Below are 22,444 nucleotides of genomic sequence, written 5' to 3'. Positions count from 1 at the left end.
CAGTGCGTGCTTACCTGTTGAAAATTATATCATACGTGTGGTGCAAGGAGAATGAAACTGCCATGGTGCCAAACTTTTAAAAGGCGAGTCTCACAATTCTTCCTGGAATTATGGAACTTTAGTGGGATTGCCAGAGTTTCCTTACTGCCCTAAAGGGTATGTTTTTCTATTTACAAAATAAACTGGTTTAAAATAAATTTTATTTTAAAAATTTGTTAGATTTTACAGTCATACATTTAGGTAATTAGAGAAAACTGAGATCTCATAAAACATGTTTCTGGCTTTTAGGACTAGTAAGAGCTCTGTTATATGTGGGAAAATACTGAGGCACTGCTATGCAGAACACCAGTTAGTTACTGTATCTATTCCATCAGGGGAATGTTTCAAAGAATTAGATATTTGTATTAAGTTTGTAAACAGAGGTTTTGGTGCACAGGAGCCATTAGATATCACTGTTTAACACTGTCATTGAATAGATTGTTGATTTGTCTTTTGCAAAGGAGTGTCAAGGTCACATGCTAATTGACCTAGAACTGTGATTTTTTTTTTTTTAAAGAGTAACTTTCTTTAGTCATGGTCTGAAATGTTCTTCCTGGAGTTTTGGAAAGTGTGATTGACACTCTGCTAAATTCACTCTAACTTGTGCATTAAGTCAGAAAATTTGGCAAACCTTACTTCTTCAAGTGTTTTGTTTCCTATTTTTCCTCAGTGTGTTCATGAGAAACTTGATCTACCCAGTCCTGATAGCTGCGTATCAAATCTTTCTGAAATTATTCCTTAGCAGTTTGAAAACAATAGAAAAGATTTGTGAAGAATGACTACATCCTCAACAAGCAACAAAAGTTTTATGTCTTACCAAAGGATTTAATTCAGTAGACTTTAAATTCATCAATCACACATTAGGGTTCTGTTATTAATTTCCAGTTTATCTTCGTTAAAAATATTAGTGGAAACACTCAGCCAGGTTACCTCTGCCGTAACGCAGGAGGAGTTCTCCTGTTTTATAGTTTAGACTTTGCTGACCTTCTTTTACTCCATATCATTCTTGTCACAGGTGTTTGGGTAGGAAGATTGTTATTTGTGTTTCACGTTCTTTTTACTACTGACCAAAAATTCTGTCTCTAATCTGCAAAAGTTCAAAGTTCATGTAACAGAAAATTTTAATGTACTGTATTACTACCAAGGATTATTTTCTTTCATATTCTGTGCAAAATGTCCACTGCTAATTCTTTATTAACGTGGAAATAGCATCTCTGTCTGGCTCCAAGTCTCTCCAGTGGGGCTGTCTGTGTCATACTGACTCTTGGGTGCAGCCTCTCCATCCTCTGTCTGTCTGTGGGCATAGAGAGGGAACAGTGAGAAAAAAAACTGAATTTTATTACTTCCCAAGGTAGATCTTGCTGTTGGTGAAGAACTTGACTTATTAGGAACTTTAGCCTTATGCTGATCCAGATCTGTCTTCTGGAACTTTCACTAGTCCCTGTTCTGATCTTTGAATCACACATTGTCTGACCTCCTTGTAGCCCTATAACCTATTGATGCAAACAATAACTGTGAACCATGAAAAAATGACTGTGGAAAAGCATTTACTTTGCGATTACTGTAAAAATAACATGCTCATTGTTTAACATTTAGAAAATATAGACATATAAATAGGAAATTAAGAATAATCTATTATTCACCTCAGTAGACGCTGAAAAAGCCATTTGATAAAATTCAACATCCATTCATGATAAAAACTCTCATCAGAGTGGGTATAGAGGGAACATATCTCAACACAATAAAGGCCATTTACGACAAAACCACAGTCAATGAAAGATGCACTGACGAAAAGCTGAAAGCCTTCCCATTAAATTTAAGAACAAGAAAAGGATGCCCACTCTCATTGCTTCTATTTAACATAGTATTGGAAGTCCTAGTCACAGCAGTCAGACAAGAAAAAGAAATAAAAGGTATTGAAGTTGGAAGGGGAAGAGGTATTTGTAGATAACATGGTATTCTATATAGAGAACCCTAAAGTCTCCACTCAAAAACTGTTAGAACTAATAAATGAATTCAGCAAGGTTTCTGGATACAAGATCAATATATAGAAATCTGTTGCATTTCTATACACTAATAATGAAATATCAGAAAGAAAAAAAATCCCATTTAAAATTGCATCAAAAAGAATAAAATACCTAGGAATAAAACTTAACCAAGAAGATGAAAGACCTATAGTCTTAAAACTTAACCAAGAAGATGAAAGACCTATACCTATAAAACATTGATGAAGTAAATTGAAGATGATTCAAAGAAATAGAAAGATCCTATGCTCTTGGATTAGAAGAATCATATTATTAAAATGGCCATACTCCCCAAAGCAATCGACACATTTAATGCAATCCCTTTCAAAATACTCCTGCCATTTTTCCCAGAACTAGAACAAATAATCCTAAAATATATATGGAACCACAAAAGATCCAGAATTGCCAAAGCAATCCTGAGAAAAAAGAACAAAGCTGGAGGTACAACCCTCCCAGACTTCAGACTACAAAGTTAAAGTAATCAAAACAGCATGGTATTGGCACAGAAACAGACACATAGATCAATGGAACAGAATAGAGAGCCCAGAAATAAACCCACACACCTATGGTCAATTAATCTATGACAAATGAGTCAAGAATATACAATGGAGAAAAGACAGTCTCTTCAAAAGACAGTGGTACTGGGAAAACTGGACAGCCATATGTAAAGCAATGCGATTAGAACATTCCCTCACACCATATACGAAACTAAACTCAAAATGGTTTAAAGACCTAAATGTAAGACTTGAAACCATAAAACTCCTAGAAGAGAACATAGGCAGGACACTGACATAAATCATAGCAGTATTTTCTTAACTCATTCTCCCAAGGCAAAAGAAATAAAAGCAAAAATAAGCAAATGAGACCTAGTTAAACTTAAAAACTTTTGCACGACAAAGGAAAGCGTCAACAAAATGAAAAGACAACCTACGGAATGGGAGAAAATATTTGTTGACAATGCCACCGACAAGGAGTTAATGTCCAAAATATATAAACAGCTCATACAACTCAATATCAAAATACAAACAATCCAATCAAAGAATGGGCAGAAGACCTGAATAGACATTTTTTCAAAGAAGACATACAGACGGTTAGCAGGCACATGTAAAAATGCTCGACACTGCTAATTATTAGAGAAATGTAAATCAAAACCACAATGAGGTATCATCTCACAGCTGTCAGAATGGCTATCTCAAAAAGTCTACAAGTAACAAATGTTGAAGAAGGTGAGGAAAAAAAGGAACCCTCTTACACTTACATTTGTGGGAATGCAAATTGGTGCAGCCACTATGAAAAATAGTGTGAAGTTTCCTTTAAAAACTAAAAATAGAACTACCCTATGATCCAGCATTTCAGCTCCTGAGTGAATATCTGGAAAAAATGAAGACACTAATTCGAAAAGATACATGCATCTCAGTGTTCACAGCAGCATTATTTACAATAGCCAAGACATGAAGCAACCCAAGTGTCCATCAACAGATGATTGGATTAAGAAGATAATATATATATGTGTGTATATAATATGATATATAATATGTGTATATATATACATATATATGTAATGTAATATTACTCAGCCATAAAAAGAATGAAATACTGCCATTTGCAGCAATGTGGATGGACCTAGAGAATATTATGCTTAGTGAAATAAGTCTGACAGAGAAAGACAAATACCATGTGATATGACTTATATGTGGAATCTAAAAGAACCCACAAATGAATGTATATACAAAACAGAAACAGACTCACAGACATAGAAAACAAACTTGTGTTTACCAAAGGGGAGAGGGACTGGGAGGGGGATAAATTAGGAGTATGGGATTAACAGATACAAACTACTATATATAAAATAGATAAGCAATAAGGATTTACTGTATAGCACAAGGAATTATACCCATTATCTTGTAATCACCTATAATGGAATGTAGTCTACAAAAATAAAAAATAAATTAAATAATCTATTATTATAATAATTATAATATTCACTTTCATTTGATAGAATTTCACATCTATGTGTATTTTCCAACAGTTTGATCCTATTGTATACCCAGTTTTGTTTTCTAAATATGAAATGAATTTGTAAATTCAGTCTCTTCATTGAAAAAGATCAGAAGACACACCTATTCCACGCATTACTTATGTTAGTGATTACTACATACATTGGGATGTTAGGATTTCATGGTCATGCCCAATATCATATTCTTCCTGTAAAATACATAGTGGGGAATGTGAAGAATAATTTTGCTATAGAGCTCTGCTGAATGTTAGTCTGTTTCAGAGTAAAACCCTGTGCTTTGTTCCTCCTGAGGCTGGCATGGGATTCTTGACATTCATTCTTCATGCTTGAATGGAGAGGCAAACAGTAAGAAGTGATTATTCCTAAAGATAGCAAAGAAAATTCCCATTTGTTTATTTTTCTCTCTCACAATAACCTATCTCTGACAAATTCCAGGACTTTCCCTGGCCAGTGCGTGACCAGGCAGGTTCTGGATTAATTACAGTTGGGGTAGTTTGCAGGTAGCCATGGCCAAGGCTTTGGGTAACTCTTGTGCCTTGACCAGCATCTTCCTTAGCAGCGTGGGTGAAGTCAGGGATCATTCTCTTCTCTTCATACTCATTTACAAAGGTTTTGATCAACATAAGACCCCTCAAACCTTGAGCTTGACCCAAAATGAATTTTTCCGGGATTCCTATGCAAGCTTTAGGCCTGTCCTAATTGTGTATAGCCATTGGAAAGATAAAAAGAAGATTTGGGAGTATGGATTAGCAGGAAGTGAAGTTAGTTGAACTTTGGATCAACTTTCAATGCAACTGAAGGCACAATCTGATAGTTACAGAGGCCTCGAACAGTAAGGAATTGGCTAACTTCAGTTCCAGAGAAGATGCTAGGAAAAAACACTCAGTAGATCTGCAATCATCTGGAGCAGATTGGTGTTGCTCAGATTATGCTTAGAAAACAGTGCTCAGTTTTGATTTCAACACTTGAAAAATGATGTGAAATAAGATCAGAGAAGAAAAACCTGATATTTTCTGGCATTTTAAATTGTAACTTGTACTATTTAAGTTAAAAAAAAATCCCCCCAAAGCAACTAACCAACAAAGAATGTGAATTTTTGGTCTGACAGATTGCAGTTTGAATATAGGCAATGTCTCCTTTAGCTATGTAACCTTGGAAATTAAAAAAATGCTAATATTAAATATATTAAAATATTTATAGTTATCATACAGGATGGCATGAAATATAGCAATAAAATGAACATTTTTAGTTCTGCTCTAGGAGGGTTGTGTGCAGACAAAATATCTGTCCGCTATACTATCAGAAATGGAGGTTGGATTATTAAAAAAGTTTCTCCGAGTTTGTTTTCTTATCTATTAATAGGGATAAGGATCCCTGATTCACAGGATTTCTGTGACGATTAGATGAGATAGATTGTGTGAAAACAGCAAGGAGAGTACCCTCTTAGGAGTGGTCCCACCCACTGCCCACATTCCCACGGCCCATTCAAGCCAGCACACACACCCTGGCCTCTGCCCAGCCCACCTCTGAACCAAAGCTCATCAAGAGCAGCAAAAGGGCCTCTTGGTTCCCAGCACTGATTTCAGGGCAGCCTTTGTCTCTTTTCTCCACTTTCTCTTCTTGAAGACGCATCTGCTGTTGTTTGTGCAGCGCTGCTTGCTCTCTGTTTTCCTCCTACTGTTCTCAGTAGTCATGCTTATTCTCCTTCCTCCTACTGTTCTCACTAGTCATGCTTATTCTCCTTCTCAGCTTCTTCTTTCTTTACTTATCCCTTAAATGCCAGTGTATCCCCAGGCATCTGTCCTTAGCCTCTTTTTTCTTTTCTCTATGTAGTCTCCCTGTGTGATTTATTGACTCGGTGTTCAAACTACTACTTCAGGCTGGTAATACAAATATCTATTGCCAGCCAGATATTTCTTCTGATCACCAATCAATTTCCTATTGGTCCTTTGCCCTTAAATAATTGACAACATCTCCCAAACAAAAGTCATTGTCAGGCATCTATTCCATATATATATATATATATATTTGTATGTGTGTGTGTGTGTGTTTGTTTGTTTCGTTTGCTTGTTTGTTTTTGTTCCATATATATTGATTGGGTGCCTGAGATGTGCCAAGCCTTGACTGTTTCTCCAACCCCATGTTCAGTCTGTTCCTCAGCTGGTGCCCTGCCTTACCGTCAAATGGCGCTATAGAGTCTCCCAAATCCATCATGCTCCCTTATGTCTCTGTGTGTAGAAAGAAGGAAGAAAGAGGCCACCTGATCTTGGACCAATAGAGAAAACTACTTGAGGTCCTGATTTTCCAGATTCCTGATTCCAGTGCTCATGAGACCCAGCTTTGTTCTGCTGATTCTTGACTTCTGTGAAATAAATACCCCTGTTATTTCTCCAATAAAATTTCCTTTAAGGTTGGGCTAGTTTGAATGGATTTATTCTTAAAGATCAAGGAGATTTGAAGTAAATGGCCTTTTCATGGAGGGAGCTTTGGTGGTGTTGTGGTTCCGATGAGCTAATCTGCTCCCTTAATGAATGGAACCAATGGTCTCTGCATAATGGCATGGCTGCAGATTGCTTTCCTTTAGGGTAATTTGGGATGATGGCTAAGAACCAGGTGCTTCTTCCGATGCCATGAGATGACACAAGGGACCCCAGAGAAGGAAGGGAGGGAAGGAAAGGATTGAATAGGGAGAGGCTGTACCCTTGAGGGTGGCCTCACTAGTGGCAGTTATGGGATGCTTTTTTGTTGTTGTTGTTCTTCAAGCCCAAATCAGCACTGAAATTGTGTTGAGAGTTGCAGGTGGAGAAAATACAGACTGAGTTGTGTTTGGGAGGGGGCTATTTGGAGAGGGCTGAGCAGCCAGTGGTCTTCAGAGGAGGAGGGCAAGCAGCCTGGAGTCAAATGCCTGGCTGAGGTGGAAAGGGACTTGGGGAAAGTGTGAACGGCGGACCCAGGGAAGGTGTGCACATTATCTGAGGATTCCGAGAAGTATCTGGAGAAAGAGAATTCTTTACAAACGAGGTTTGGTAAATAAACTTCAAGCATGGGTGATTCAAAAGTCATTAGAATTTGCATATTAAAGGAAAGGAGACTCCCTGCTAACACTTAAAATGAGGGAATAAAATTAGGTTATCTCTAAGTCCCCTTTCCTAAAATATACCTTTTAGTCCCTCCCTATCACTTTTTTTTCAATCTGAACAAGAAACAACTGTGACCAATCAGGGTCTTATGAGATTATTACTTTTTATGCCACAGAAACACGGGCTCCAATTCTAGCTACACAGCTCAATGCTGAGGGAGCTAAAAAATACTGAGGCCTGGGCATAGCATGCTGCCCAAGCAGAATTCTGGTTTAGTTGGCTTGGGACATTGTTTTTAAAAGCTCCCCAGTGGTTCTAATGCGTGACCAAGGCTATGAACTACTGCAGTGATGACTTTAGATCATTTAACATGTAGTTTTCAGGAAACTATCTATAATAGCATCTATGTCCCTTTAAATGGGACAGAAATCTATTGAAAAAGATTCCAAAATCATCAGTAATCAAAGGAAGAGAAAGGGGGATGTCATAGAAAGCTAAGTTTGGTCTTATCTGTCAGTCTCTCTGTGTCTGATCTTTTAGCTTGTGAATGACCCAAGCTCTTTCTGTATTGTCTTTTTCCCTTTGGTGGTCTGCCTTCAGGACATTTCATTTTCTTTAGCTGCTTTAAAAGAAGATGGATGAAAAGTCTATTTTGTTGCTTGTTTGATTAAAAAGTTTGGCTGGACAAAATTGAAAACTATTCACATATGATTGGGGGACAGGGAATACATTGTATTAATCTATACTATGAACAAACATGGGGGGTATGAAAGCTTTGCTATGCTTTCTTAATTTCCACTTTTCCATTTAATTTAGAATTGGAGACATAAAGTGGCAAATCTTAACCTTTTTAGAGTTAAAAAGTACCCAACAGGTATTTGTGTAATATCATTACCTGTCTCACCAGCTCTGGCCTCAAGGATGCGGCATGGCACAGGTATGGTTGAAGTCAAAGGATATAAGAGGAACCCTCCTTGAGAGGTCACTGAAAATTGTTGGCACCAGTGGCTGAGATTTTTTGGTTGTTGTTCATGTCTGGTACCATCTTCCTCACTATTTGGGCGGAAAGCTTGGCTTCAGCTCTTGTACATTTTTCCTTAATGTGCAGCTTTTTTCTACCTGACTACCTAGAAAAGGTTCTGATACTGTTTGAGTATTCTCGTTGTGGGAAGGTGCATTCTAGAGTGAAAGGCACTCTAGTACTTTTTTATGGCAATTAACTGCCAACTAGGCTCAAGTCTTTGTTCTGGAGAAAAATTAGAGATTATCTACATTCCATTAAAAATAAAGGCTTATGTAGCAATGCTCCTTACCACTTATTTTCAGTTGTTATTTCAGGTAGCTTATATGTTACTCTGTAAACTAGCAGAACTTCATGACTTTACAGATGTAATCTTTAAAACAACCTTGGGATAAAAGTAAATGTTTGCACATAACCTTATGAGTATCCAATTGTATAATTTTTCACCAGGTTCCAATGCAAGAGAATGGTAAGAGAGTATATAAAGAACTAGTTTGCAAGGAGAGTAATGTCATTTTTCTTGAATCACGTATATTACTTTAAGCTGTAGATATATCTTTATTAGCTTTCCACCTGGGGAAGCTAGAATTAAATTCCCAACAATGTAATCACAATCAGACTTACTCTCATTTGTTTTATCTTACAAAGGTTGGTATTACTACAAATGAAAACAAAATCTGAAGGTAGTTTGTGCTTTTTTCTATTCTTTGGGTTTTACTTTCTAGTCATAGGAAAATATAATATTATGGGCTACCAAAGCTGGTGAGGGCAAGAAGCAGACAGAGGAACACTATGAGTGAGATAGTGCAAATTTATATGGCTTTTAGAAAGCAAAGGTTATTGATATCTTTAAATTATTTATGCTATTTGATGCAGTGATTTTACTTTTATGAGTTTATATAAAAGAAACCGCCCTAAGTAATAATTTAGAAAATGTTTCATGTGCCTATTCATCATAATGTTATTTAAATGTAAGAAAGTTAGAAGCAATCTTAATGCCCAACTATAGGGGAAAAGCTAAGTAAACTATAGGGGAAAGGCTAAATAAACTATAGGGGAAAGGCTAAGTAAACTATAGGACACCCACTGGATGAAATATTACAGTGCCATTTAAAAGAAGGAATATAGATATATAGAAAAATATTTATGATATTATATGAAAACAGCAGAGTAAAAAAAATTGTATAAGATGTGCAAGCACAACTCGGTTAAAAAACAAAACCCAAATCTATGCATAAGTCCCTGTAAAAATACATTATATTGTTTATTTCTGAATGGTAAGATCAGGAATAATCTTTTTTTTTTTTTTTGGCTGCACTGTGTGGCATGCGGGATATTCGTTCCTTGACCTGGAATCGAACCCATCCCCCCCACAGTGGAAGCATGGAGTCTTAAGCACTGGACTGCCAGGGAATTCCTGGATCAGGAATAATCTTTAAATGTTTTTCCTATTTTATGTATATTTCCACATTTTCTAGGAAAAAGATAAATTTAAAACATTAAATATAAATAAGTAAAATGATGGGGTAACTGGTTTATGGGCTAAAGAGCTGCAGAGAAATTGAGGAAGAAGGGAGGCATCCTTTCCTTGGTGGGTGAATGCACCAGGGTGAATGCACAGGCTCCTTTGCAAATAATAAAGCCCCCATATATTTCTCGGTTTCCCAGTCTTTGTGAGCCATTGAATTGTTCAACTGTGATTTTAAAATTTGTTTTAACCAGAGACTTTTTGTTTAGAAGAAATGTCATATAGAAGCACAACAGATGGAAGCAGAGCTGCTTTGATTGAAGCGAGAGAGAGCAGGAGGGCTGGGCTCTGTTTACCCCACATCCTTCCTAGATCTCTTGCTGACAAGAGAGAGGAAGCTGGGGAATCCCTAAACTACTCACAGTATTTTGAAGACACCTTAATAAATATAATTTTTGAGTGACTTTAAAGTGTAAACCCCTTCTACATGTTCCCTCTATTACTTACAGAAATGCTGAGTTAGGCATTATTAGGTCCAATTTACAGATGGGAGAACTGAGCCTTATAGGAGTGACATGAGTTGCTGGAGGTCACACATCTCAATACCTGGAATTTGAGCCAGTGGCAGTCTGATTCCAAAATCTATGCTTTTTACCACTATGTCATGCTGCCTTTCATGGGCTTATAGAACAACACAGAAACTACTCTATGTTCACAATACATTATCCTGGGAAATAGCAGAAATCAGAAAGGAATTTGATCACTGACGAGATGTGCCTAATTTTCTTCCTTCCTTGTCTTCCTGTTGCAATACTCATGAAATGCGGAAAGGTGAGAAAATCTAGCTGTGATGGAGACTGAATATGTGATTGATAATCTGTTGGGCTGCGAGCAGTACTTCCACCACCAGAAGCAGATCAGGGGTGCAGTGGTAGAAGTCAGATGGTAGGGTGTTTTTGGTATTGCTGCCTCAAAGATACAGTGTCTCCAAAGGCTAATGGAAAGAAGTTACCCCTTCCTACAAATGAGTTGCTTTTTAAGTCCCAGGGCCGTTCCACACTTTTCCCTCCCTGCTTTCCTCTGCTCGTCCTACATTTCTTTGGAACCCTCAGCCTAATAATGCAGTTTGGTCAATGGGGAAGCAGAAGACATTGCAGTTGGGATGAAGGCCAGCACTAGGCAGAGATGAGAGTTGAAAGCACTCTGGGGGTTCTTTGTCCTGCACTGTTTGTATAAGAAGAAAATGAAAGCTTATTCTGGGATTCTACCAACAAGCAGACAACAGTGGGCACCAAGGAGAAGCTCCCCACCTGTTTGCTAGCAAACAACTGGCTCTGGGAGATTTCTCCTTGTTTAAGGCTGAAAAAACTAGATCTCTCCCTTTTGTCCTCCAATCACCCCCAAAGAAACCCAAATAGGAGTTAAAAATATCATTTATATTTTAAGTCACTTGAAGATGAACATAAATAAGGAAATTGTGGTTCATGTGGCAAAAGACAAAATAAAATATAGTAAGAAAAATAAAATAAGCTCATATAATTGATATCAGATTATTAATTTTGATAATTGATATGAATGAGTTAAAACCCCCATCGAAAATACAAAGACTCTCAGATTGGGTCAAAGCACAAAATCAAACTATACTCTGTAGAAATTTGAAAAGAAAGGTGCCCAGTAAGGGCAGGGGCTGCCAAGGAGACTCCATTCTCTGGGTTATCAGAAGACCTCAAACGTGCAGGCTAAGAAACTCCTGAATATGCTATTTATTGCATCCCAGTTCTAACTAAAGGAATCTGCCTCATGTGAACAAAGCTCTTCATACCAATTTATTAATTTACAACGTGAATATCAACCAAGTAGTCTGTCAGGACTCTCATACAGGTCTAACCCACACTCACTCTCCCTTCCTTAGCTAACATGTACTGAGGGGTACCTATAGCCAGACTCCATTTGATCCTCAAAAAAAACTCCACAAAATAGGTATGGTGAGTATCTCTATTTTACAGATGAGAAGCAAAGGAACACAACATTTATGTGAGTTACCCAAAGTCACAAAATGACAAGGTAGGTGGCAGGCAGCTGGGTGATAATGAAATCAGAGCAGGTGGAGATAGTTAAACCGTTCCAATGTTTAATGGCATCAAGGTCTCAAAGCCTTGTGTTGTCCATCTCCAAAGCAGACATCCTGTAGTTGGCCTGACTGGGGCTTGCTCTCTAGACAAAGACTGGATGCGATCTTCAATACTGTCTCCCTCTTCCCCAATCACTTGTGACTGACATGTTTTTAAGACAAGTTAGTACCTTCGATCAGGTTTTGGGAACATCATACAGGCCTGGATGCATGCCTTCTTTTTAAGGCGACTTTGCTATCCCTGCTCTGCATGTAGGTATTGATTTATGGTTTAACTCTCAAAAGGCAATCTCATTTCTCTCCTTTCAGTCTCTTAATAATGGGCCTACACTGAGCTGGAGAGAGGTCTCTAAAAATGCACCAGAGGGCTCTGTCCTTGACCAAATAATGGTGGAGTATTTTAATGAATGACTTCAGCAAGAACGTAGAGAGACTATTGATCAGATTTGTGGATGACATAATTTGGAACAAAAGATAATACATTGGCTACTAAAACCAGAACCCCCAAAGATCTTAGTAGCCTGGGACAATGGAACAGATTTATTTATTCAAGCATTTGTTTTAAAAAAAATGTATTGGGTGTTTATTATATGCCAGGAATTAAAGGGGAATTCAGTAGTAAATAGACAGACAGGGACTCTAACTTTATAGATTTATGGGTATTTCAGGAAAGATGAAATTTAATAAGAATAAACATAAAAGCTTTTACTTAGGTCTAAGAAAGAACAAAGCAGAACAAACCGATGACTTACCTGTCTCCAGTAGAACAAAAGCCTAATGGTAGAGCTGTGACTTAAAAGCTGTGCCTGGAATAAGATTTTTAGTTGACATTAAGCTGTATACAAGTCAATAGTGGGAGATGGTATAAAAAAGCTAATATACTCTAGTTAGAATAATAGAAATATGATGTGTCAAGGAGGTTTTATTGTCATTACAGCACATGATGATCAGATCATGCCTGAAGCATTGTCTTAACTTCCTTTGTAGCACACTTTAACATTGACACATTTAATGAGGTCCTGAAGACAGCAAAAAAACATGGTGAAGGAATGTGATGAACCTATTTGTAGGGCAGGAGTAGAGACGCAGACGTAGAGAACGGACATGCGGACACAGAGGGGGAGGGGGAGGGTGGGATGAACTGGGATATTAGGATTGACGTATATACACTACTATGTGTAAAACAGAAAGCTAGTGGGAACCTGCTGTACAGCACAGGGAGCTCAGCTTGGTGCTCTGTGACAACCTAGATGGGTGGGATGGGGGTGGGTGGGAGGGAGGTCCAAGAGGGAGGGGATATATATATACCTAGAGCTGATTCACTTTGGTATACAGCAGAAACTAACACAAAATTGTAAAGCAATTATACTCCAATTTAAAAAAATGGTGATGGAAGCTCTAGAGCACACTACAAAAAGAAACTGGCATGTTCATCCAGGAGAAGAGACATTTGCAGGTGACACGATGGTGATTTTCAAAAATGGGAAAGGCTGGAAGAGAAAGTAGATTTGCTCTCCATGACTGTCTGGTCCTCTGTGGAGAAGGAGTAGGTTATTGGGCAGCCAGGGTCAGCATCTATGCCTGAGCCATTGAACAGGGTAAGGACCTGCGGAGGCTAAATCTCTTTTCTTTTCAGACTTGTATGGGGAAAAGAAATAAAAGCCTCAGGAAACCATGTTTTACTGGCATTTTTGGAGAGTATATCCAAGAGAATAGCTTGACATTAGTGTTCCATCTCATTTCCAGACTAGCAAATCGCAGACTGTACAGTTTGGGTTTACTGTGGAGCAGCTGGGTTCCTATGTGATAAACCGCTATATAATCCACAGATTATCATTTTGGTTGGCTCACTTGAACAATTTATATTTCCCTCTGGTGTAATGACAAGTCAGGCATCTTGACAATTCCTTTCACTCAGTATGCCATGAAAATTGGGCATTAGGATCTTTAATTTCGGCTTTCATAAATGAGGAGGGATGGCTTGAGAGGACATTTTGTGCTTTCAACCTAGAATTAAATGCCAATTAGGGTGATCTCAGAAGAACTGCTGTGCTAACTGTGGAAGTAAAATGATCCTACAGGAATGGAGCAATTAATCGTTCAACATTTGCTCTCCATGCCCGGCATTCTCTACCCAATCAGACTCTAATCTGGTAAAAATAAATATTATGAGTGACAGACAAAAACTTTATCCCCATTTTTCTCTTTCCTGTAAAATATAAGACGAGACTACTTCTTACACAAAATAAACTTGAATATATGAAAAGACAAATTATGCCGTGCCCATCTTCTACAGAAAGCCAGTTGTAAAGAGCCTTCCACATATTGGACTTTGCGAAACAATTTCTTTAAATGTCACACAGTTCTTCATGTGGGTAAGGTTTAAGAACTAAGAACTTCAAGTTAATTATTTAGGGTGTGTTTGTCAACACGAACAAGTTACAGTTCCTAACAATTATTTTCATTTCTAATAATAATACATAATATTTCTAGATGCAGTGTTATATTTCAGAAATGAGATCTGGACAGGAGTATTCCTAAATCTGGCAATACTGAATCAAATAATTATAGAGTCAGTTGCAATAATAGCAATAACAATTATTAATGCTATTCAGGGCTAGGTAATGATGACATATTTATATGGGGTTTCTTACTTTCCAAAATTTATTATCTCATCTGATCCTATAAAGATTACCCCTTGAGATTTGTTTTTTATTATCATTATTACACTTTACTTATGAGGCAGCTAAGATTCGGAAAGGTTATACAACATGTTCAAGGTAGGCCTAGAAACTTGCACAGGTGGAATTTAACTCAGAGCTCCAAATTCCAAATTCCAGATTCTGTGTTTATTCTATTTTGCCAGGCTGCAACAAAACATATATATATATATATTTTTTGCGTGGACAATGCATTTTTCCCAGCAGCCACAGCGGGGCATGTACACTTTTGGTAGTTTCTAGAGTCCTCCCTGGGGCTGCACGGGCAGTGGCTGCCCCTCCCTCCCCATCTCAGCAGGTCCATCCACACCTGTCCCAGAACGGAGTTGGCCATGTGGTGCGGGTGCCCAGTTCTGCTCCGAGGCCACTCTGTCCGCTGAGCCTGGGTGCTTCGCGAGGAGCAGGTAGAGCCCCACTCGGGGCCCGGGACCCCTGTCCACAGTCCTCTGGGCGGCTACTCCAGAACCGCGGTGCCGCCCACTGCCTCTAGGGCTTGCTTGATCTTCTCGGCCTCGGCCTTGGCCACGTTGGCTTTGATTTCCTGAGGCAGGGATTCCACCAGCTTCTTCGCCTGGACGAGGTTGATGCCCTGGACGAAGTTCTTGATTTCCTTGATCAGCTTCACCTTGTCCACGGGTTTTGCCTCTGTCAGGCAGACGGTGAAATGCGTCCGTTCTTTTTGTTTGGGGATGTCTTCTTCTGCTGCCTCGGGGGCTGTTGCGGCAGGGACAGCACCAGGCACCATGCCACCCATCGGCATGAACCCCACATCCTGGATCTTCAACGTTTTCTGGCGAGGCGGAGGGCGGCGGCTCGAAGCCTAAGACATGGCGCCCATAGGAGGCTTGCGGCCGCCGGCAGCATCGCTCCGCAAGCGAGAAGGTCACACGTGGCTCCCAGTAGGAGGGACGCTCTAGCTGCCCGGACCGCCGAGCATACGCGCTGGGGAAGCAACAAAACATATCTTGAAGGAAGAGTTCAGATTGCTGAGGCCCCTGAGAGGAACATTACCAGTATTAACTCTCACAGGGAAAAATTCCATAAAAAGAGATCAAGGAACCGTAGAGCATAGAAGACACTAACAATGGTGATGCTTGGAAGAATTGGAAGAATCTGTTTTCATCACTAACTACGAAAAGGAAGGCTACATTCTGTTGTTAAGAATCTCATAAACTGCACTTTTAGGGAGAGGCTGAGATTACAGATCTTGAAACTCTGAAAAACATTGGGATATTGTAAGACTCTGAATGACTGGCCCAAACAATATAGGAGGGGGAGTGTCATTTGATTGCTGAGTTTGGAAGGAAAAACTAGATGAATGAATCCAGACCCTTCCTCTCTTTTCTTCTTCTTGGGAGTTGGCCTCCTCACAAAGCTATGTCCTGATCTGCTCCTCCAGACTGCAAGTTTTACAGATACGGGCACCAGTCGTGGAGATTTACAGATGCCTACATCATACATGGGTTTTACAGATGCAGGTATCATGCATGGAGTTTTATGAATGCAAGCGCCGTACTTGGAGACCCCTGGCAACAGGTATGCAGTTCTGCCTAATTCTGAGGCTTGCCCTACAGGTGGAAACCACATTCTTCAATATCGCCTGTACCAGTAATAAAGGTAATATCTTACCCTTCTTCCCATCTGCCTTATACTTTCATTTTATATCTCAATTGGTGAAAAGCTTAGGGAATGGAGTTGATGTCGATTGGGGCCCTTTAATTCCCACACTTAGGTTAAATATTAGGGGGGGAATTTCCCTGAGCTTTGCTCTCTTCTGTGATTATAGGTATTCTCAACCATAGTCAGAAATTACTTTAAGAAGTGCTGTACTTTAGTGTTTAAGAGCATGGACTCTGGAACCAGTACGTATTTCCAATTATCTGTAAAATGGGAATAATAATAGTGCCTGTCTCATAGAGTTGGAATGTGTAACTTAATGCATGTAAAGCACTTAGACCAACACCAGAACATAGTAAGCACCCAACAAATGTTAAGAGTCATTTGATAAATCCTTGTCAGTGCCAGGAGATGGACTGGGTGGAAGTAATGGGCTTGTAGTGGGCTTTTTCTTTCTTGAGGAAACACCCCAAAAGGTACAACAATATCAATAGCTTTGGATATAATTGGCTGCTTATTATTTAATGCTGTCATTAAAGTCAATTGTGTTTCAAGTCAATCTTTGTTATTCATGTTTCATGTTCTTTTCTTCCATTTTTTTTTTTTTTTGCTTCTAAACCAAGTGTTTCTTATTTTCAAATACTAACTTTATACCTGCTCAAATGGTTATGGCTTATTTCTCAATCACTTCTAACCACCCACTTTATATGTACTTGAAGGGAAGTCTTTGGGTAAAGCTTTTTGTGGAATTGCAAGGGTAATAGGACAAATTAAGGAGCTGTTCATATGCTGTTCAAAGGGATTGAGGAATCTTCATTGACAGAAATTCAAGATTTTGAGAAAAAAGAATGTTCATGATGGTTATTCAGTTCCAAAAGAATAATGAAATGAAAACCTGCATAATTTAACAGAATTCAGGAGGACATTTTTTTCCTTTATAAAACATATGACAGCTGACAGCGAAGACACAAATCCTTTCTGTCTGATGTTTGAAATTATCTAAAATGAGAGAAACAAAGCAGTTAAATATGCTTGTTAAGGGCAGACAGGACCTCATTGGTGGACTGTGAGATGACAAATTTTGGTGGGAGACTACACCAAGCACTCTGACTCCAGAGAAAAGAAGTTGTGTTCTTTAAGAAGTCAGGCCTCAGGTCATTCTCCAGAGTGGTTAATGATACAGCTGAGACAGAAACTAGAAAGTCTCTATGGGAACCCTGAACGCTTCAACTTTTCCTGGCTCACGAAAACCAGTTGAGGGATGGACAAACATTTTAATGATCTAAACAGTGAAACCAGTTTTTATGCCTTACACTTGACCTTGTTTAACTGTTTGAAATTTATCTCTTACAGAAGAAACCATCATACAGGCTAGGAAAACCTACAGGCAGCTCAAGTTAACTAAGTTACCCATCACTCATTCTTGATCTTGAAGTTGAAAACGGTAGCAGGAAGATAGTACCTAGGAATTTATTCCTGTTTCTTTTATCTTTGCCTCTTGATCCAGTTTCTAATTTTCTGACTGCATATTCCATGAATATAATCTATGTGAGTAGAATAAATGAAGACTGTTGAAAACTCACCAAATAATTCAGTGTAATAAAGAATTAAGAAGTCTGAATGGTTTGGCATGACAGTGTGAGGAGTTCCACTGACCTGCTCTCCAGTGTGAAACTGGTGAAAATAATTTTAAAAAAGCTACCCATTTAAAGTCCTTGCAAATATTCTTAATGGCATGCAGCAAATGAAAAAAATATTTATTCAAGAAAATCTACTAAAACTTGGTAAGAATAGTGAAAGTCTGTAGTATTTAAATCAAGACTCACACCCATCTCCCCTCTCTTGCTCAGTGAGACAGAAACTCCACGCCAGACTGGTGCAGCCGAGAACACAGAGGTCCCTCCCCGCAGCTCCTGGTCAGAGAGCTATCCTCTTGTAGGGGCAGGACTTCAGCATTTGCCACCCTGCCCCTCTCTACCTGTTGCTGATAAGTTCTGGGTGAATTTTGCCAAGAATTGCAGACTCCCTTCTTCCCATCCCACTTGTGAGATGGAGGACATACCCTGAGCAAGACACTGTTGAAGATGGTGGGGTTTTGATTGCCATTCCCCAAATTTGATCGCAGAGTCTATGGAGCAATTTATGCCCCGGGGCTTTGTTGAAAACAATAGAGCAATCGACCAACAATTACTAGAAAGAGGCAGTCAGAGGGAACCCCACTAAAACCACTGCTGTCCTAGGGTGACTGTGAGTGTAACCAAGGCTGTGCCCTGTGAGAATCAACATCAGAGTCTTCACACTGTGGAAGGAAATTGACTTCACTAAAATAATCCAGCCAGTCACTATATAAGTAAATTAGAAAATAACAACAACAAGCCCTGGAAGGTAGGGGAGGTACCCAGAGTTGGTATAATATATTATCTAAAATGACCAGTTTCTAATAAAAAATTATGAGACATGCAAGGAAACAGAAAGTTTGATCCATATACTGGAAAAAAGCAGGTAACCGAAACGGCCTGTGAGAGTGACCAGATGTTGGATTTAACGAAGACTTCAAAGTAACCACTATAAATATATTCAAAGAATGAAAGGAAACCATGATTTAAAAAGTAAAGGAAGGTATGAAGGTAATGTCACATCAAATAGAGAATGTCAATAAAGAGAAATAATTATAAGAAAGAGCCAAATGCTAGAAATTTTGATTTATTCCACTCAGATTTTATCATTGGGGTTTACAGATAGTAGGAGATCAATGTAAACGAATTTATTCACTGCTTTGCTAATGCATACGCTTTGATCACCAATATCCATATGGATGGCTTCTCTTAGAAATGGTGACACTAAGTAATACTGATGTCTGCCTCAGATACAAATGTCACAGATACAACTGGAAACAATATTTTACCTGTGATTATGCTTCATGGTACCAGACATTATCGACTAAACTACATGCCTGACACATGATATGTGTTCAATAACTGCTTCCCCTTCTCCTTTCTCCCTCCCTCTTAATGAAGACTAAAAGGGCACTGACTGCCTTTTTGCATAACCTTGAAAAATTGTTAGCAAATAATATATATTTATTGTAGAAAAATTAGAAAAAGAGGGCTTTCAGGTTGTGATAAGGTGAGTTTCTGGCTTTCTTTCCCCAAAGTGTGCATCAGAGAAACTATAGAATTGATAAGGAAGCAGAGATCTGGGGAATGAAGCAGAAAGGCAGAGAAACCTTGTGGCGGAGTAAGAGTGGGGCCAGTCTGGGGTTGAGGGCAGCTGCAGCAGCAGAGGGAGCTGGGTAGGAGATAGATAGCTTCATGCTTCTGCCCCGGAGGGTCCTCATCTCCCCAGGGCCACTGCAACCAGAACGGACAGCAACAACACAGGCCACCCAGGGGCTACTGATGGATAATCCAAGGCACAAGAAAGCCCTGCTAGGTGTAAGAAGCCAATGGAAATGGTGTGGGTGCCTGGCTATTCTTAGGCAGCAGTGCACTCCCCCTCCAAATCTGCAGGGAGCCAGTTTCCTCCAAGTGGGACTTCTTTCAAAGAATTAAAGTGAATTCCTGGACAGAGTAGTCTGATGGGGAGTGATGCAAATAAGAGGGCTCATTCTTCCTCTGTCTTTAAACTTATAGGAAGGGACCCAAACGAACACCTGATCTTTGCCTTCCCTATATCATATTATCTGATAGAGGAGTTGATACCTTTCAGGAACCACAAGCTCACCAGCCCAAATAACTGGACACCCGTGAGGTAGGATCATGTAAAAGTAAGACCACAAATGGATCAATATACGCTACACGGACACAGCGGTCCAAACGATTAAAATAAATCTAACAAATATCCTCAGAGAGATACGGGGATACACTAATAATCAGAAACAAGACCAGTAACAAGAAGTCATAAAAAGGTCCCACTAGGGATGAAAATGGAAGAGCTGAAATAAAGAACACATGGAAGAAATAAGTAGCAGGTTAGATATGACTAAGGAAGAAATTAGTAACCTGGAAGGTGTGATTGAGGAATTCATTTTGAAGAGAACTAGAAAGGATAAAGAGATAAAAATCGTAAGTAATAAAGACAACAGACATGGAGGAAAGAAGCAGAAATGCCAACATCTGGAAAATAGGAGTCCCAGAAGAAAAAAATATGGAGGAGGGGAAATATTTGAGGAAATAATGACAATAAACACCCCCAAATTAAAGAAATACATTTCAGATTGAATGTGCCCAATGAATGGGTAAGAGAGTAGGGAAGAGAAAATCTACACCTTGGTAAGTTAAAGTGAAATTTGATAAACCACAGATTATAGGAGAATTCTAAATATTTCCAGGTAGAAAGAGGAGAGTAGCTATTAAGGAAAAAATAAGACTATGACCGACCTCAGGGAGACAGGAATAAGGCAGTGACTGGTAGAGATAAAGAGAACACGCTCCAAGCAGTGTGAGGCTGGGGACCCCATGCTGCAGCTGCCGGGAATGGTCTCAGGAATATCAGGCCAATTGCTATTGGAGGGCAATTTTATGCGTTATTGGGCTTGGAATAGTGTCCACCACTTACACAGCCTTTCAGAGTTTACAGTGTACTCCTACATCCTTAATCTCATGACTAGACTGGTCCATAATGTTGCTTTAAGTACCACAAGGCATGTGTAACTAAGTAACATCACACCCTTACACTCAATTATATGTGCAAATATTATTAGTTAATTTGTTTTAGGTTTTAGTGATCTTTCTATTAAAAGAAATGTGCAGCTGTGCTTAATAAGAGCTAAATTCTGGTATGTACATTTCACACAATTTTTCGTAGTTTAGGAAATAGGTCATCAAATCATTTAAGCAAATCCCAGATTATTGGAACAGACAGAACAATGTTACTTTTTAAAGTGAATGTTGAAAATATATTAACAACTGCTTTTTTTGGCTGTTTGGGCATTTTATAAGCTTTAACACAATTTCCCTAATCTCTTCTTCCTGGTTGTGAGAGACTATAGTTGTTTTCTTCTAACTAATTAAAAAAACAGTCCCCAAATGTAAACTTCTCTCAAGAGACCGCTAAACTGTTTTCCAAAATATTTTCCATTTTCCATTTTACTTAGTGTATTAGTCTGGGTTCTCCACAGAAACAGAACAGATAGGATGTATGTGTGTGTGTGTGTGTGTGTGTGAGGATTGATCCATTTGTGGTCTTACACACACACACACGGAGAGATTTGTTAGAAGATATTGGTGATTACGGAGTCTGAGAAATCCCAAGATCTGCAGTAGGCAAGTTGGAAACCCAGGAGAAGTGATATATGGTTCCAGTCAAACCCCAAAGGCTTGGGAACCAGGAGAGCCAAAGGTGTCAGTTCCAGTTCAAATGCCAACAGGCTTGAAACCCAAGAAGAGCTGACGTTTTCATTTGAGTCCAAAGGCAGGAGAAGACCAATGTCTCAGCTCAGTCAGGCAGCTCTTATCCGAGGGAGGATCAGCTTCTTTTGTTCTATTCATGCCTTCAACTGATTGAATGAGGGCCCTCACATTAGGGAGGGCAGTCTTATGCAGTCTGCCAACTGAAGTGTTAATCTCATCCAAACCCCCCTCATCACAGACACACCCAGAATAATGTTTGGACCAAATACCTGGGCATTCCGTGGCCCTGTCAAGTTGACACATAAAATCAATCACCACATATAGTATCAACGATAATACGAGAATTCCAGTTGCTTTACTCTAAGACTTGGTAATGTCACTGTTTTTACTTTTAACCATTCTGGTGGGTATGTAGTGGTATCTCATTGAGGTTTTCATTAGCATTTTTCTGGGGACCACTGATGTTGAGCATGTTTTCATGTACTTATTGGCCATTCATATACTTTCATTTGTGAAGTATCTGTTCAAACCTTTTGTTCATTTTTATTAGGTTGTAGTCTTCTTTTTAATGAGTTGTAAGAGTTCTTTATATTTTCTGAATGCAAGACCTTTGTCAGACATGCACATTGTGAATACATTCTCACAGTCTGTGGTTTGCTGTGCCTGTATACGTGTCTGTGTGTGTGTATGTTTCTAAATATTAGCATATATGTGTATCTATAAATGTATGCGTGTATGTGTGTATGTGTTTCTATAGTTCTTTTTTTTTTGAATTTAATTTTATTTTTTTTTATACAGCAGGTTCTTATTAGTCATCAATTTTATACACATCAGTGTATACATGTCAATCCCAATCGCCCAATTCAGCACACCACCATACAGTTCTTTTTTTTTTTAAATTAATTAATTAGTTAATTTATTTATTTATTTTTGGCTGTGTTGGGTCTTCGTTTCTGTGCGAGGGCTTTCTCCAGTT

General features: G+C 38.9%; 1 long non-coding RNA gene and 1 pseudogene across 1 annotated transcript in view; one reads left to right on the top strand and one right to left on the bottom strand.

Annotated features, from left to right (window-relative positions):
- Window positions 1–22,444, top strand: part of LOC137769560 (uncharacterized) — a 198,452-nt gene that overhangs the window by 61,028 nt on the left and 114,980 nt on the right. The gene's annotated exons all lie outside the window — the stretch shown is intronic.
- Window positions 14,914–15,364, bottom strand: LOC137769436 (large ribosomal subunit protein bL12m pseudogene; annotated as a pseudogene).

Source organism: Eschrichtius robustus, chromosome 9 (assembly GCF_028021215.1).
Source record: "Eschrichtius robustus isolate mEscRob2 chromosome 9, mEscRob2.pri, whole genome shotgun sequence".
Classification (NCBI taxonomy): Eukaryota; Metazoa; Chordata; class Mammalia; order Artiodactyla; family Eschrichtiidae; genus Eschrichtius; species Eschrichtius robustus.
This window is presented reverse-complemented; position numbering and strand designations above follow the sequence as displayed.